The sequence below is a fragment of the Mus pahari genome, chromosome 2 (genome assembly GCF_900095145.1).
Source record: "Mus pahari chromosome 2, PAHARI_EIJ_v1.1, whole genome shotgun sequence".
NCBI classification, from domain to species: Eukaryota; Metazoa; Chordata; class Mammalia; order Rodentia; family Muridae; genus Mus; species Mus pahari.
Genome location: NC_034591.1, coordinates 79,585,127 through 79,599,533, shown reverse-complemented (window position 1 = coordinate 79,599,533; position 14,407 = coordinate 79,585,127). Strand labels below are relative to the sequence as shown.

Sequence of the window (14,407 nt, the reverse complement as noted above, 5' to 3'; positions counted from 1 at the left end):
CCCACAGCTGGATCTCATGGAGGCATTTCCCCAACTAAAGCTCCTTTCTCTGTGATAACTCCAGCTGTGTCAAGTTGACACAAAGCTAGCCAGTACATTCAACACTGTTGTTCTACACCTTATCATACTTCTTTGGGGAAGAGACCCAAGATGTTAAAGTAAGGAAGTAGTTACCACCCTAACATAAAGAGGTAGTGTGCCACAGACTTGCTACTGTGCCTTAATGTGATATGGAGACATGTAAACACCCAATACCATTTCCCTACAAGTACTTCACTACTGTAGAAGTCCAAAAATAAACTACTTATTATAAAACATACAGATTTAGCCAGTCAAGTGAAGAAATACTGACCACAAACTCCAAGAAGAGAAGTCATAAAACGTTTTACATCAGCAGACCCAACTGGTCCAATATTAAACAATGTCTAAATCTATTGCAAAGCAAACTTATCTTCCATGTCATCATTACTGTTCTCTATGCCAGATTTGCATCTTAGACCTTGTAGGTCTTGTCATCCACAACCTACTAATCTTACGAGCCCTTTAATAAAAAGACAAAGTAAGTCTCACTTACCTACTGATGGTTTTTCAGACAAAATCTAATACTAAATGTTACTGTCACTCTTTGAAACCCTGGACTCCTCACTAGACTGTAATCCCATGCTATCATGGGCTGTTAACTCTGTATTTAAGTTTTCACATCAGATTCCTTCAAACTGTCCATGTGTTCCTGAAGAGTAGAGTATATAGAAAGAAGTCCCTGTATGTCTCAAAACTGTTTAGACATCCCACTACTCAAGACAGGCCTTTAATATGAGTATTATGATGAATAATAAAGTATGATAAAAAAGCAAATAACTACTACTGTAAGGTCATAAATGTTTCATTTTCTACTTCTGGAATTAGAAATAACTTTAAAATAAGAAACAATAACCAATTCCAATGACATTAAGACTATTCCACAAATATGACTTCCAGTATCACAGTGATGGAACTATCTCTATGTTCTGACACTTGCTGTGATACTAAATTCAATGATTCAATGTGGGGTGGTCAGAGTCCCACAAGACACCCCAGCATTGCAAATGCACATTGAGCTAGCAGTAATTCATAGACAATAGATGGTGATAGATGGATAGATGGATGGATAGATAGATAGATAGATAGATAGATAGATAGATAGATAGATAGATAGACAGATAGATAATATATATACATGTATCTATATATGTTCATATATACATATGTAATCAAACTCTTAACTCTATTCAAATGAACAAAGTGTTATGGAAAGCTCTTTACCCTGGGGCTTACCACACAAACATATATATATTTATTTATCAAAACAGTTCTGGTCAGTCTCTTTAATTAAACCAGGTAAAGACAAATCACTCTAATAATAGGTTGACTGCTGTGTGTGTGTGTGTGTGTGTGTGTGTGTGTATAACTACAAAGGTGCAGTCATATGTAATATGGAATTTCAGTCTGATTAAAAAAACAAAAACATTATATATGGCAGTCTTAAGGACAATTCAGCTTAAAATTAATTGAAGCAATGTTCCATTGTCACAGTCGAGTCAGCAGTTATATAGAAACATAGTTTGTTTCTTCAAAGGACATAATAAATTTGCTAAGGTACTCTGGTAGACACTGTCCCAACTCACATCTAAGCTTCAAATTATGACCCCGCAATTGGCACCTGTTTAAAGAAAACACAAAGGGAAACCAAAACAAACTAATTATTCTATAGCCTAGATGAAGAGTACTCTAGGTTGTCCCCAGTAACTAGATTTAAAAGAGTCTGTGTGGACAGAAACTCGCATAGCTACATCCTCCCAGGGGCTTTGAATAACACCTCTTCGTGTAAAATAGGTGAACATTCTTTGAACAGCCCTTATGGGAAGGGAAGAATGGAGGGTGTGTGTTTCATTTCAGAAGGAAAGTGCTCAACAGCAATGGTTTGACCAGTGAAAGCTGCTGAAAGCAAGCAGGTTTTCTGTCCTGTGGTCTTGGTGGGGACCTGAAGAGGTAAGAGAAACAGACAGCTGGGACTCTCAGAAATGTCAGAGCAGGGGTTCATGACCACCAAGGAACACTTCTACCTGTACAGCCCGGAGTCTATTTCAGACTTCCTTCTTTCGTTTTACAGAGCAGGTTCCAGAAGATTTAAAAAAAAAAAAAAAAAAAAAAGCAGAATTGCTTCTAGTTGCGAGCAGGAGGGGCTCAGCGTACACAGAAGGGAACCCCACAACTCTGCCATAAATAGCCTTTCTTCTCACTCGGGATACTAGCCCCTTTGCATCAGCAAGGCGCAGCCTCCTCGCAGAAGCACCATTCACAAATCCCTCGGTCGCCCCTTCGCGCACGCTCCCTAGGCGCTGGCACCGTGTGCGCGAGTCCCTAAGACTCGAGCCCAAAGGTGAGGGGCCTGGCAGCCACCTGCTGTCAGCGCGGGGCTCACTTTCCGCCCGGGTGACCCGGCGCGAGAACACACGCAGGAGCACCCCACGCCCGCACCCCGCGATCCCGGGGTGCGCCACAAAGCAATCCGTCCACTCTGCGTGGCGGGCTCCAGAGGCAGGGGCGGTCGGCGTGGAGCTCCCGCCTGCCCCACCGCACCATTCCCGCCCCGGCTCCGCAACCGGAGCCCGCGCCAACTCTGCGACCGAGACCCCCGGGTTGCAGGAGCGGGCCACGCCGCGCAGTGCCCACGCCCGCCCGGCGAGTCCCCACACCCCACCCCCCGCTGGGCCGGCGGCCGGGCCGGGGCGAGTCACCTGGTCGCGCTCAGTCCAGGCCCCACGCGAGCCGGGCACACCGCGTCGCTACCTTGGAGCTGCGGGCTGGTCCCGACGCGGCGTCCACTCCGGCTCGGCCGCTGTCTTCAGCACTCCTCCCGCCGCTCCCGCTTGCGCCACCGCGGCTGCTCCGCCGGAGCTTCGCAGTCAGTCATTCCGTGCGAGGATGGGAGCGGGCGGGGCGCGCGGCGCGGCGGCCGCGGGTGGGCGGCAGTGTGCGCAGCGGGGCCGCGGGGCGGCTGCAGCGAGCGCCTCCCGGGCAGGCCGCGCTCCCGGCGGCAGGAGGCGGCGCCGCGGCCTCGGAGCGGGTGACAGAGTCGGGCCGGGCGGGGGCAGCCCGAGGGCGGCGCCGGCCAACCGCGTCGCTGGCTTCCGCGCACGCAGCCTGGCGCGGCGACACGCGCACACCCGCGGCCGAATCGGGGGAGGGAGCGGAGCCCGCCGAGCGCCGGATCCCCGCGCGCTGCGAGTCGCCGGGGCAGGAAGGGGCGCGCGCGGCGGGACGCTGAAGACTGGGACAGCGCTGCGCCTGGGCTCTCTGTGACAGAGATACTGTCTTTGCCTTCCTGGAAATAGGGGTTATTGCAGTGTTCTGTCCGGGTCTTCCCGTGTCATCCGCCCCACGATCGTCTTGACAACTCTCTAGCTAACAAGGTAACAAGGACCCGGCCTCCTTTCCTTTAAACAGGTCACGCCTCCCAGTAACCGTTTGTGGCAGTGATTGTAAGAATGGAAACCTTGGGATTGGCTGAGAGTCTCCCCTGCCTACACTTGCGGTCCTCAGTAGCATTCCAGAGTCCGGGACCAGCTTGACACCCTTAGACTGGTGACCTCTTGGAGAAAATGTATCTCTTCCGAAGTGGAAATATTTCTGATGCTTGGTGCAGTTGTTTACCTAATTCATTTTCCGGTGATCCTGTCTCCCCTTGCACTGCATCATTTCCTTTAAGGTTGTACTGGGACCTGAACAGTTTTCCATTCGTCCTCTTCATCTTCCCCATTCCTTATATTTATGCCTTTAGCAGACAGTACAACACATGGAAACCATTTAACTCTCACAGAAACATTTAACCCATTCTGCTAGAATATAGGACCATTTCGAGGTGCATAATATGTTGCTAAGGTCATACATTAGTGTTCTTCCTGGCACCTTTTAGAAGCTTCTTTCTCAAAGTTTAAGTTCTTCATGCCTGGTGTACTTTGGAAGCAGCCCGCGTGCGTGCGGAAGTCTAACAGCCTACACTTCAAGTCCGTGTGCAGATTTGTGTGCATCTTCTGGTTAATCTGTCTGACTCCTGCGATGTGGCTGTGGAGGTCGGGTGTACAAGAAGTATACCTTTTGAATGAATATGATTATGATTGTTATATGTTCTTCTGTGAGAGTAACTCTGCTATATATTTTATTATTATTATTAATTATTATTATATAATGAAACAAGACACTCAAAAGGGAAGTGATAGTAAAGTTGATGCTGCATTTTTCTTCTTGTGCAGTTTATGGCAATTGCATATTTAGCATTTGTCAACATGCACGTGTGAGGGTGTGTGTTTCTTTAATGTCTGTGTTCATATGTGTGGCTGAAAATATGTGCATTTCATACCTCTTTGTGGGTACTCTCTGCCCACCTTGTTGAAACATGATGCCTTCAGGTCTAGGTACTCAGGCTAGAACACATAGATGCTTCAAGGGATTCTCTGTGGTGAAAGGCCCACGGTTGTGTGTGTTATCACACTCATGGGGGGTGTTCTGGGGGTCCCCCAGGTCAGTATAGGGTCAGTACAGGTCCTCACCCTTGCACAAGCAGCACCAGTCACTGAGCCATCTCCCAGCCTCAAGCCTTTTAACTTACCTTTCTTGAGTAAGTGTTGCTGTATCCAACTCTTCCCATTTCTCCTGAAATGAGTCTGTTAAGAATGGTTTGGATATATTGAGACACATAAAGAAAGGACACAGCCAGGATGTTCACTCTGCTTGCTGTCCTTCCAAAACGACATCAGTCACTCTTACACATTTCCTCAGAGCTTTAGACAATTGTTAATAGGCTGACCTAAAACCCTCTCCAATGCCACGTCTCTTCTTTCATGGCGCAAGAGAGCCTTACAATCTGATCACTTTTAGGAATGGGCAAGGACTTTAAAAATCTGAAAATACTCAAAGCCATAGATGGAAAAGTTAGGAAAGTTTGCACCACAGTCTTCAGTAGGAGAAATCTGTGGTTCCTGCAAAAGGCAGTTTTGAAAAGAAGTTATTTCTCAACATTTTCAGCTGGTGAGTTACAAGCTGTAAAGAGACATTTTTTTAAAGTTCTATTCATTTTTGAAGGACAGTGCTTGGTGATGCTAGCTAAGTTCTGACCGTTTAATGGATTTGGTGCTGTTTATTTCATTATGGTCAGTAGTGATTATTACTCTATAATGCATACTCCAAAACTATAGGAGATATTCCAGGGCATTTTGGTAACCACGACTGACAACAGTTTTCACACTCACAAATTGCATTCCTAATTGGTGAGAACCATGGCAATCTGTCAGTTGCCATTTTCATTAAGACATGAAAGCTAACATTTCCTTACTTTATGAATTTTTCCCAAATAAAGATTTGAATTCACATGCACTGGACTAAAAGACATATGGAATACGTGCCCGAAAACACACTTCTGAAAAGTGGATTCATTTTCATTATTTTTTATTTTTATTTAAAAAAAAAAAAAAACCAGCTCCATGCTAGAAACCTCGTTTATGAATTCGAATGGACACTTGAGGAAGTTAGTAAATGAATTATTCTCTTTTAAGATTGCTTCATCTTTCAAGTGGAATTTCCCAGTTGCAATGCGTTCAATGCGATAATTTTTGTTGTGATAGAAAAACAGAAAGCTAATGACTCCTTCCAGTTTGTTCGTTTTCATCTCTTATGTGCGTGCTGCTGTTAGGTTCCCAAGTGTATCTAACTGGCACGTTGAATGAAGATTTGGCATCGCAGCCTTTGATGAAAGCAGAAAAATTAGGTTGCCAGTTACATATGTGCCCCTTATGTGCACTGCATTCCCATCAGTGATGAGCCAAATTAGGCATTCTTAAGTAGCACCAGTAAAACCTAGAAGTGGGGTTCAGAGAAGATAATAGAGATATTTTTCTTTCTTTCCTACTGTGTTACTAGTTGTAAGATATTTTAGAAACTATATTTACATAGTTTTGTAAATATATTAATAAATATATATTAAATATATTAAATATTTATTAATATATTTACAAAACTATGTAGATGAAGAACTGGTGATATGGGTGAGTAGCCAAATGCTCTCTATCTGGCATGATAGCCTGAGTTTCATCCCCAGTATCCCCATAAAAGCCAGGAATGGACATCAGTGCACACCTGTAGTCCTGCTGCTGAAGAGGGAAAGACAAAAGGACCTTAGGGCTTGCTGGCCAGCCTGTCTAGGGAAATCTTTGAGCTCTGGTTCAGTAAGGGACCCTGTCTCAAATATATATATTGAAAAGCAAATGGGGGAGACACCTAGTATTAACCTCTGGCTTCCACATGCACACAGACACATGCACACCCCCAAAATTAAATAATTTTGCATCTCTTTCTTTAATCTTTCCTAGGTGGTGCTCTTTATGATGGCTGCTATCCTGTGAAAGCTGCCAATGGGTAACTGAGGAGAAGAGAAGCAATTCATGCCAACCAGGACTGGATGAGAAAATGGATCAAGATTGACTCAACTGCAGTTCTGGGTCCAGAAAACACCAAAACTGTAGTCTGAATGTGGAAGCACATTGATTGAGATAATCATCCAGATAATCAGGCACAGAAGACAAGAAAATAAAATTTTTTCCTAAGCATAGTTGTGATAACTATTGCTTAGTAGTGTGTGTGTGTGTGTGTGTGTGTGTGTGTGTGTGTGTGTGTGTGTGAAGAGAGAAAAGGGAAGAGAGACAGGAAGAGAGAGGGGGAGATAATTACCATGTTTGATTAATTTAGTTTATTTGAGCACAATATTTTTAAATTTTACCAAATTAGTGAGTTAATCTGTTAATATTATCTACATCCAAAAAACTGGACTTTGAGTTTCCTATTGTATATGGTTCTAGCACCTACATGACAATACATATTTCATTCAAACAGTCAGTTGTTGACACATTGAAAAGCATCATCTAAATTGTCCCTAAGAACAGTATCTTGATAAAATTTGAAAGTAACCTAAACATATGTATAGATATAAATATAGCAATAGCAAGAATAAAACTGCAAAGAGAACATATTTGTACTACTTGAATATATAATAAGCAAACAACACTAATAAAAGAGTCTGAGCCACATTAAACCAGTACTCTGGAAAGCTGGAAACTGGTTTTACCATCTGTCATCTTCTATACTGGCAGCATCACAAATGAGACTTCTTTTGAACAAAACATCACAGCAGGAGCCACAGACATGTGAATTGTAATTAACACGTGAAAATGCATCTCATAGCTTTTGTCATTTATAGAAAACATATTGTGAAATTTTGATTTATAAAATTATATCAAATTTAAGCCATTTTAATTTTCCAAACCTATACACTATTTCATCAAAACTTTGGCCTTTACCAACAGTGTGTTTTTCTTAGGACTGGTTCACTCTTTAATGAGGATCAATTATTTCCTAATCATTCAGATACAGAAGATGAACAAAAGTATAAGTCTGCTGAGGACAAATGGTATCGCTTTACATTTATTTAGTAGTATTATCTACAATAAAAACCATTTTCTTTAATAAAAGAGTTTATTCCCTGAGAAATATAAAGTCAAATCAGATCTTCAACTGTGATAAAAAAATTTTCCTCCCTTTCATATCTAAGAGAACAAAAATATTCGTTTTTTAGCTCTTCCATATGTGAAAACTCAAATGCACAGCTTATGAGATGTAACTGTGTTACAAACATTAAACAAATGTTCAAAAATAGCAATAAGAAAAGTGTTCCAAATTGCTGACCAAAATATGAACCAATGTTAAAATAGAATGTTTATATTCAAAAAATTTAATTTCCATTCATAATGTATGAGTGTTTCTAGAAATTCAGGTTAATTTTAAAGTTGACATTCTTGGCATTTGTTATTATGGAGTTTATCAGGTAGATTTATGTTTTACATTCAAACACGTTGATACCTTTAAACATCTTGATATTCCTAACCTGCCATTGGGGTGCAACAATGTCTTCATTCTCATACATTGCTTCCAACTTTCCCTCCAAACACTAACATTAATAAAACGAGATTGGAGCTGAAAAATAGTTCAGCTGTTAGGAGTGCATACTGTTCTTAGAGAGGGCCAGACTGGGTTATCAGCACCTGTATCAGGCAGCTCAAAACTGCTAATACATAACCCAGTTCCCTGGGGTTGAGTGCCTACCGGCCTCTGTGAGTACCTACACACGGATCTACACACCCATGCACACGTACCCTGACATACACAAAATTAAATAAAAATAAATCTTAGGATAGGAGTTTGTCACTAAATTGCATGCCATGCATCCCTTCTATCACATATTTCTGACAATGTCTTGGGAAAACTAAGTGCTAGGATTTAGGTCTCCTCCACTTGACTTTAGTGGACTTTTGTGAAGACCTCATCATTGTGAAAATGGTGTGTGATCTCCTAGCTCTGTCATTGCCATTCACTTATCACTGTGCTCTTGGGACATGTGCCCTTGTGCTGTAAACTACCTACTGTGACAAAGGAGAAGTAGGCTGGATGTCCCCAGTGTTCAGAACCATCTGACAGGTGCCATATGTGCCGATATACTAGCCATCTATAAGAGGGAGCCTTGGTGTCCTATCCCTGCCCTCCAGTCAGTCAAATGAAATAGAAATAAGCCACATCAGATTCCTACTCTGTGTAGCAAACTCCCCACAAATGCACGGATATTCTAAAGTGATGCCAGCCAGTTGGATCACAGTTCCGAAAGTTGGAAAATTCTGTGCACCATCACACACCTGAAAGCAAAGTTTATTTCACATACTGAGCCCCTGATATACACAGCCACATCCGTCCAAATTCATTCTCGCTGGCAGAATCCTGCTCCTTGTATTTCAGAGACTGACACCTTTGTTTCCTGAGTATGCGGCTCTTCAGCTGGCAAGAGAAGCTTCAAAGCTCAGGCAATTTGTGTCCTTACTGTCCTCTGATTCCACCAACTTGAGAAAACTCTGCCTTTAAAGGAGTCCTGGGATTGTGTTAGAAGGATTCAGAAAAGCTTCTTATCTGGGCTTGACTGTGCATATAATATTACTAATCACCTGAGCAAAATCATTATATGCACAGGCTCTATCTATATTTAAAGTGAGGATGAATATGCAAAACTGAGGTATCTTAGGGGTTATCACACAGTTCTGCCAGTCTCCATTAGCACTGGATTAGAAACCAAAGATGGAGTCATAAAAGACTTGCTCATCATTATATCTCTGAAGCACTGCATTTGGGACAAGGAGTGATTTTATCACGTAGATTCAGTCTTTTATTCACAATCTGTGATAATAGCAGTGTATTATTACTCAATTTTTATCTTAAAGACTTTATTTTCCTTTAAACTATTTGTAGTCTTTTGTCTGTGTCATCCTTTTTAAGTTGTCTTCTCTTTCTGGATTGACTTAAAAATGAGAATTGCAGTTATCAGTGGAACTCCTTCAGATCTATTAATTGTATTGCTTTCTAATCAGTTATGTTGGTTGCTATTCATAAAATATCTTCATTTTTCATTTAGAATATTAGCAAAGTAAAACCTGAAGGGACTCCAGCAGTCCAGCAAGTTTGTTATTAAATACAATGAATAAATCCAAGGGATAGAAAACACACACACACACACACACACGTTTTCTACAACATGCCATGGTACAGGAAGTAAGTGACTGAAGAATGCTTAGCCCTAAAGGGAACATATGCATTGCAACCATTTTCACAGAAACAAAGATCGCTGAGGTAGAGGGAGTGGAAGAGCCTGAGGTGGTGAATGACTGTGAGGAAATATTATCTTCTGTACAGCAGGGCAGTTGCACATGCAAACTCACAGCTGCCAGAGCAGCATGCGCAAAACCTGTGCAAGCCCATGCCAACTTACTCATTGTAAGGAGACCAGAGTCAGGAACAAAACAATCCTACTTGAAGCAGTAGAGATACTGGCAATCGTTAACTCCTGGAAGAGAAGACACTCTTCTCTAAAAGTGTGCTCCCTTTTAAGTCAACTCCCTTTTAAATTTACTCTCCAGTAAAGACCACACCCAAAAATATGTGGGTAGCCCAAATTGGTCATGAAGGATTAAAACAAACAAGAGTGACACATGTGCAGGTGGGTAGGGAAGAGGGACTGGGGTTTTTAGAAGAATTGGGGATGTTAATTTGATCAAAACAAACTGTAGGAAAGCCAGGCATAGTGGTGCATGCCTTTAATCCCAAGACTTGGGACACTGAGGCAAGATGATCTCTGAGTTCTGAGTTCAAGGTCTATAGAGTGAGTTCCAGACCAGCCAAGTAAGTCTACATAGTGAGAACTTGCCTCAAGAAAATACAAAAAAAAAAAAAAAAAACAAACAGAAACCAAAAAACAAACAAAATCTTTTACATTGTATGAACCTTTTAAAGAATCATTTTTTAAAAATAATTCCTAAAAATGAGATAGTCATGAAAATGGTTTGAATGAAGTGTGAAGTACAATGCAAAGGGCACATGGACATTCACAGAAATCATACTACAGAGGTTCAAACTACAGCAGTCCCAGAAGCTAATACATGGTCCTCCTTTCATTTTGGCAAAATCTGAACTGCAGTGGCTTTCTATTCTGAGGATGATTTTGCCTTAAGTGTAGTCAGAAGAGGAGTCTTCGGCCTCTAGAGCACTGGGATCAAAGGCAAACACCACTGAGATCTCTCAGACACTGAATCATCAACCAGGCAGCATACGAGAGCTGGTCTGAGGCCCCCTGACACATACACAGCAAAGGACTGCCTGGTCTGGCCGCAGTGGGAGAAGATGCAGGCCTAACCCTTGAGAGACTTGAGGCCCCAGGGGTTGGGTGGCCTGGCTGGGGGACAACCTCTTGGAGACAGGAGGAGGAGGAGGAATAAGATGAGGAACTGTAGGAGGGCAAACCAAAAGGGGAGGGGTAACAACTGGACTGTAGAAATATAAAAGCAGTTCTTTTAAAAAAGAGGATTCTTCATAAGATTCAAAAGAGTAACCCAGAGTTGCTCCTTCATTCCATCCTGAAGTGTAGAGAATCAGATGCCATTTCAGCTCTGATTTTTGCAGCAGATCAACTTGCTGGCCAAGATCCTTTGGCTCCTGCAAGATATCCTCTTTCCTACGTTTTGGGTAAGTGTCACTGTGTGAGGCACACCAGATCTGCAGATGTCACTTGTGTCGTTGAAGCTGGAGGTGACACGAGAAAGATAGGTGAATAGGATCTGCTGGAGTTCTTCTACCTATCGATTTTGTTTCCTCTAACCTCCATGGACAGTATTTTTCTTCTTCTTTTTTTAATTAGATGTTTTCTTTATTTACATTTCAAATGTTATCCCCTTTCCTGATTTCCCCACTGAAAACTCCCTATCCTCTCTCTCCTCCCTCTACTCACCAACCCACCCACTCACACTTCCTGGCCCTGGCATTCCCCTACACTGAGGCACAGAGCCTTCACAGGACCAAGGGCCTCTCCTTCCATTTATGACTGACAAGGCCATCCTCTGCTACGTATGCAACTGATGCCGTGAGTCCCACCATGTGTACTCTTTGGTTAGTGGTTTAGTTCCTGGCAGCTCTGGGGCTACTGGTTAGTTCATATTGTTGTTTCTTCTATGGGGCTGCAAACCCCTTCAGCTCCTTTGGTCCTTTCTCTATCTCCTCCATTGGAGATCCTGTGCTCAGTCCAGTGATTGGCTGTGAGCACATGGACAGTCTTATTGCCAGCTGTCATTTCTTGTGATCATCAGTAGCTTCAAGTCCACTGTAGGTACAGTAGTATCCGACTTCCATATCCATCCTCCAGTCCAAAATTGCATGAAGTCCAATATGTGGATTCAATATTTATTCCCATTCTATATTAGCTCTGCTTCTATAGTGAAACATTAACATACATATACTTAGCTCTTTGATGAGCCCATGTAGGCTCAGAATTTCAGAAGTATCTGAATGTTGATGGCATTCAAGTTTATATCTCCAGTCTGGAATCCTTGCATGTCTGACTTACATTCACTTATATTTCCTCCTTATTAACAAATCTCGAAGTTAACGTAACAAGTGTCAGAGGAGCTAGAAAGATGGCTCTGCAGTTATGAGCACTTGTTGCTGTTGCAGAAGACAGGTGTTTCGTTTCCAACACTGACATGGAAGCCCACAACCATCCATAACTCCAGTTTCAGAGGATATAATACCCATAGGCACACATGTGGTGCACAACATATATTCAGGCAAAAATACTTGCACATGTAAACAAAAATCTATTTATTTAAAAGGGCTTCTAGAAGCCCTTTCAGAATTCTTCTATATATACAGTGGTTTTCCCCATCTTGGTCAATGTTGCTCAATTCTTCTCTTATGATACATGTTCAATGTGTCATCAAAAACGTCCTCACTTTATATAAACTAGCTAACAACTTCTCAAAAGTTCTATTGTCATTGCCAGCTCTAAACCATTATCATCTTTCACTTAGGTTTCCAATAAACATGTAATTTACTTCTGCTTCTTCTATTGCCCTTTCTGTATATACTCAACTGAGTTTTAGAAAAATCTGAATCGTTTCATGCTATAGCTCTCCTTAAAATCTCCAGATGGTACTCTATCTGACTAATCCAAATGATCAATGATCTACAGATTCAGTATTTGAGCACCTGCCTCCACCACCAACAACAACAAAAACATCAGCAGCATCATGACCATAATAATCATCATCATCATTCATTCATTCAGTCAGTCAGTCATTATTCCTTTTGTATCATCATATGGTATTGCTGTAATATCATACAATATTGCTGGAGTTCTCTTCGGGTTCTGTACCTGGGCCTAATCAGAGGCCCCACATTTCTTCAGGCTTTGCTTATGTCTAATTGATGCTTTCTCTGGCCATTGTATCTAAAAAAGGGACTTTATCTCCCAACACAGAATACTTCCCTACCTCCTTGGTTGTTTTATCATTATCCAAAACGTACCATATTTTGAATATGTATTACCTATTTTTCCATTAGTGTAAAAGACATTGAAGACTTGGGTATTCAGCTTTTTTCTCTCTGCCTGCTGGAGAGCCTTGTGCATAGTGGCCCTCAATAAATACTTGTAAAGTGAAGACTAAGAGGACAATTTGTTTAACAAAACAAATTCCTATCATTTTGAACATATCTTTAAATTTTTGGTGTGAATAGTTTTCTAATAAATCTCAGTACTATAAGGAATGTGTTAGCTAAAATATGAATCTTCCAAGAGGTTCCAAATGTTCATTCACTCATTCATTCACTCAATGTAATAGGCAGGATTTTCTCAAAAACTGAATGGAGAAAAATACACACAGGCCCACTCTGTACTGGGAATTGTAGTTTTCCAGCCATCTGAATTACAGGGCATGATAATACAGTCTCATAAAGTACATAGGATTAGTAAGGATAGCGTGCAGGATTGTGTGTTGTTTCAAGTGACTAAGAGGGAGCTGAAAATTGTCTATTTACTTAATGACATATAAACCACCACAACATATGAAAAGTGTATTGTGTCACAGGATCACTGTGGGGCAGAGGTCTCAAAACCTACACAGGTGCTAGTAAAAGTGATGGTACACTTCATAGACAATGAGGTATGAGTGCAAGACAGACAAATGTTCAAGCTCTGATCATCTGAGCCCTAAACAAGTTGTACCATGCCTGTCACATGAGTAAAAATGATTAGAAACACTCCTATAGAAAGACCCAAGGAGAATATTCTGAACTTGTAGCAGCCCTGCCTAAATTGGGTGTTGTCATTTTCTGGTGACTTTAAAGTATGAAAATAGAATGAATTACATTATAAGATCTCCCCTACCGCAGCACACAGGACTGTAGTCCTATGAGATTACAATGGAACTAGAAATTTGTATGTGTGGGGTGATAGCTGACAACCATGGCTCTTTTTTTCTTTTTTTTTTTTGAGACAGGGTTTCTCTGTATAGCTCTGGCTGTCCTGGAACTCACTTGGTAGACCAGGCTGGCCTCGAACTCAGAAATCCGCCTGCCTCTGCCTCCCGAGTGCTGGGATTAAAGGCCTGCGCCACCAGGCCTGGCTAACCATGGCTCTTGTACAGAGGGAGATTCTCATGTGAACAGGTTTGTCATACCGGAAATCAAATTAACATCAGTTGATGTACAATACATGATATTTGATAGTGATACTATGTATCTATGCTGCTGGCTTATATATTTACTGTACTGTGTTTTTTTCATTATTTTTAAAAAGGAATTGCTTCGCTTTTATTTTAAAAACAGTAGCAGTATTATACTAGCAACAGTCTCATTTGGCAAACTCTGCATCTACAATTACATAATGCAGCATCCTGTGAAACACATATATGATATAAGCCTACATGAGATAAGATATTATACTATACTACAAGAT

General features: G+C 41.6%; 1 protein-coding gene across 1 annotated transcript in view; it reads right to left on the bottom strand.

Annotated features, from left to right (window-relative positions):
• Positions 1-2,979, bottom strand: part of Ccser1 (coiled-coil serine rich protein 1) — a 1,089,958-nt gene extending 1,086,979 nt beyond the window's left edge. Inside the window, exon 1 of the mRNA XM_021190473.2 lies at positions 2,778-2,979. The gene's annotated coding sequence lies outside the window, so the exon portion shown is untranslated. The remainder of the gene's footprint in view (positions 1-2,777) is intronic.
• Positions 2,980-14,407: the final 11,428 nt, after the last annotated feature.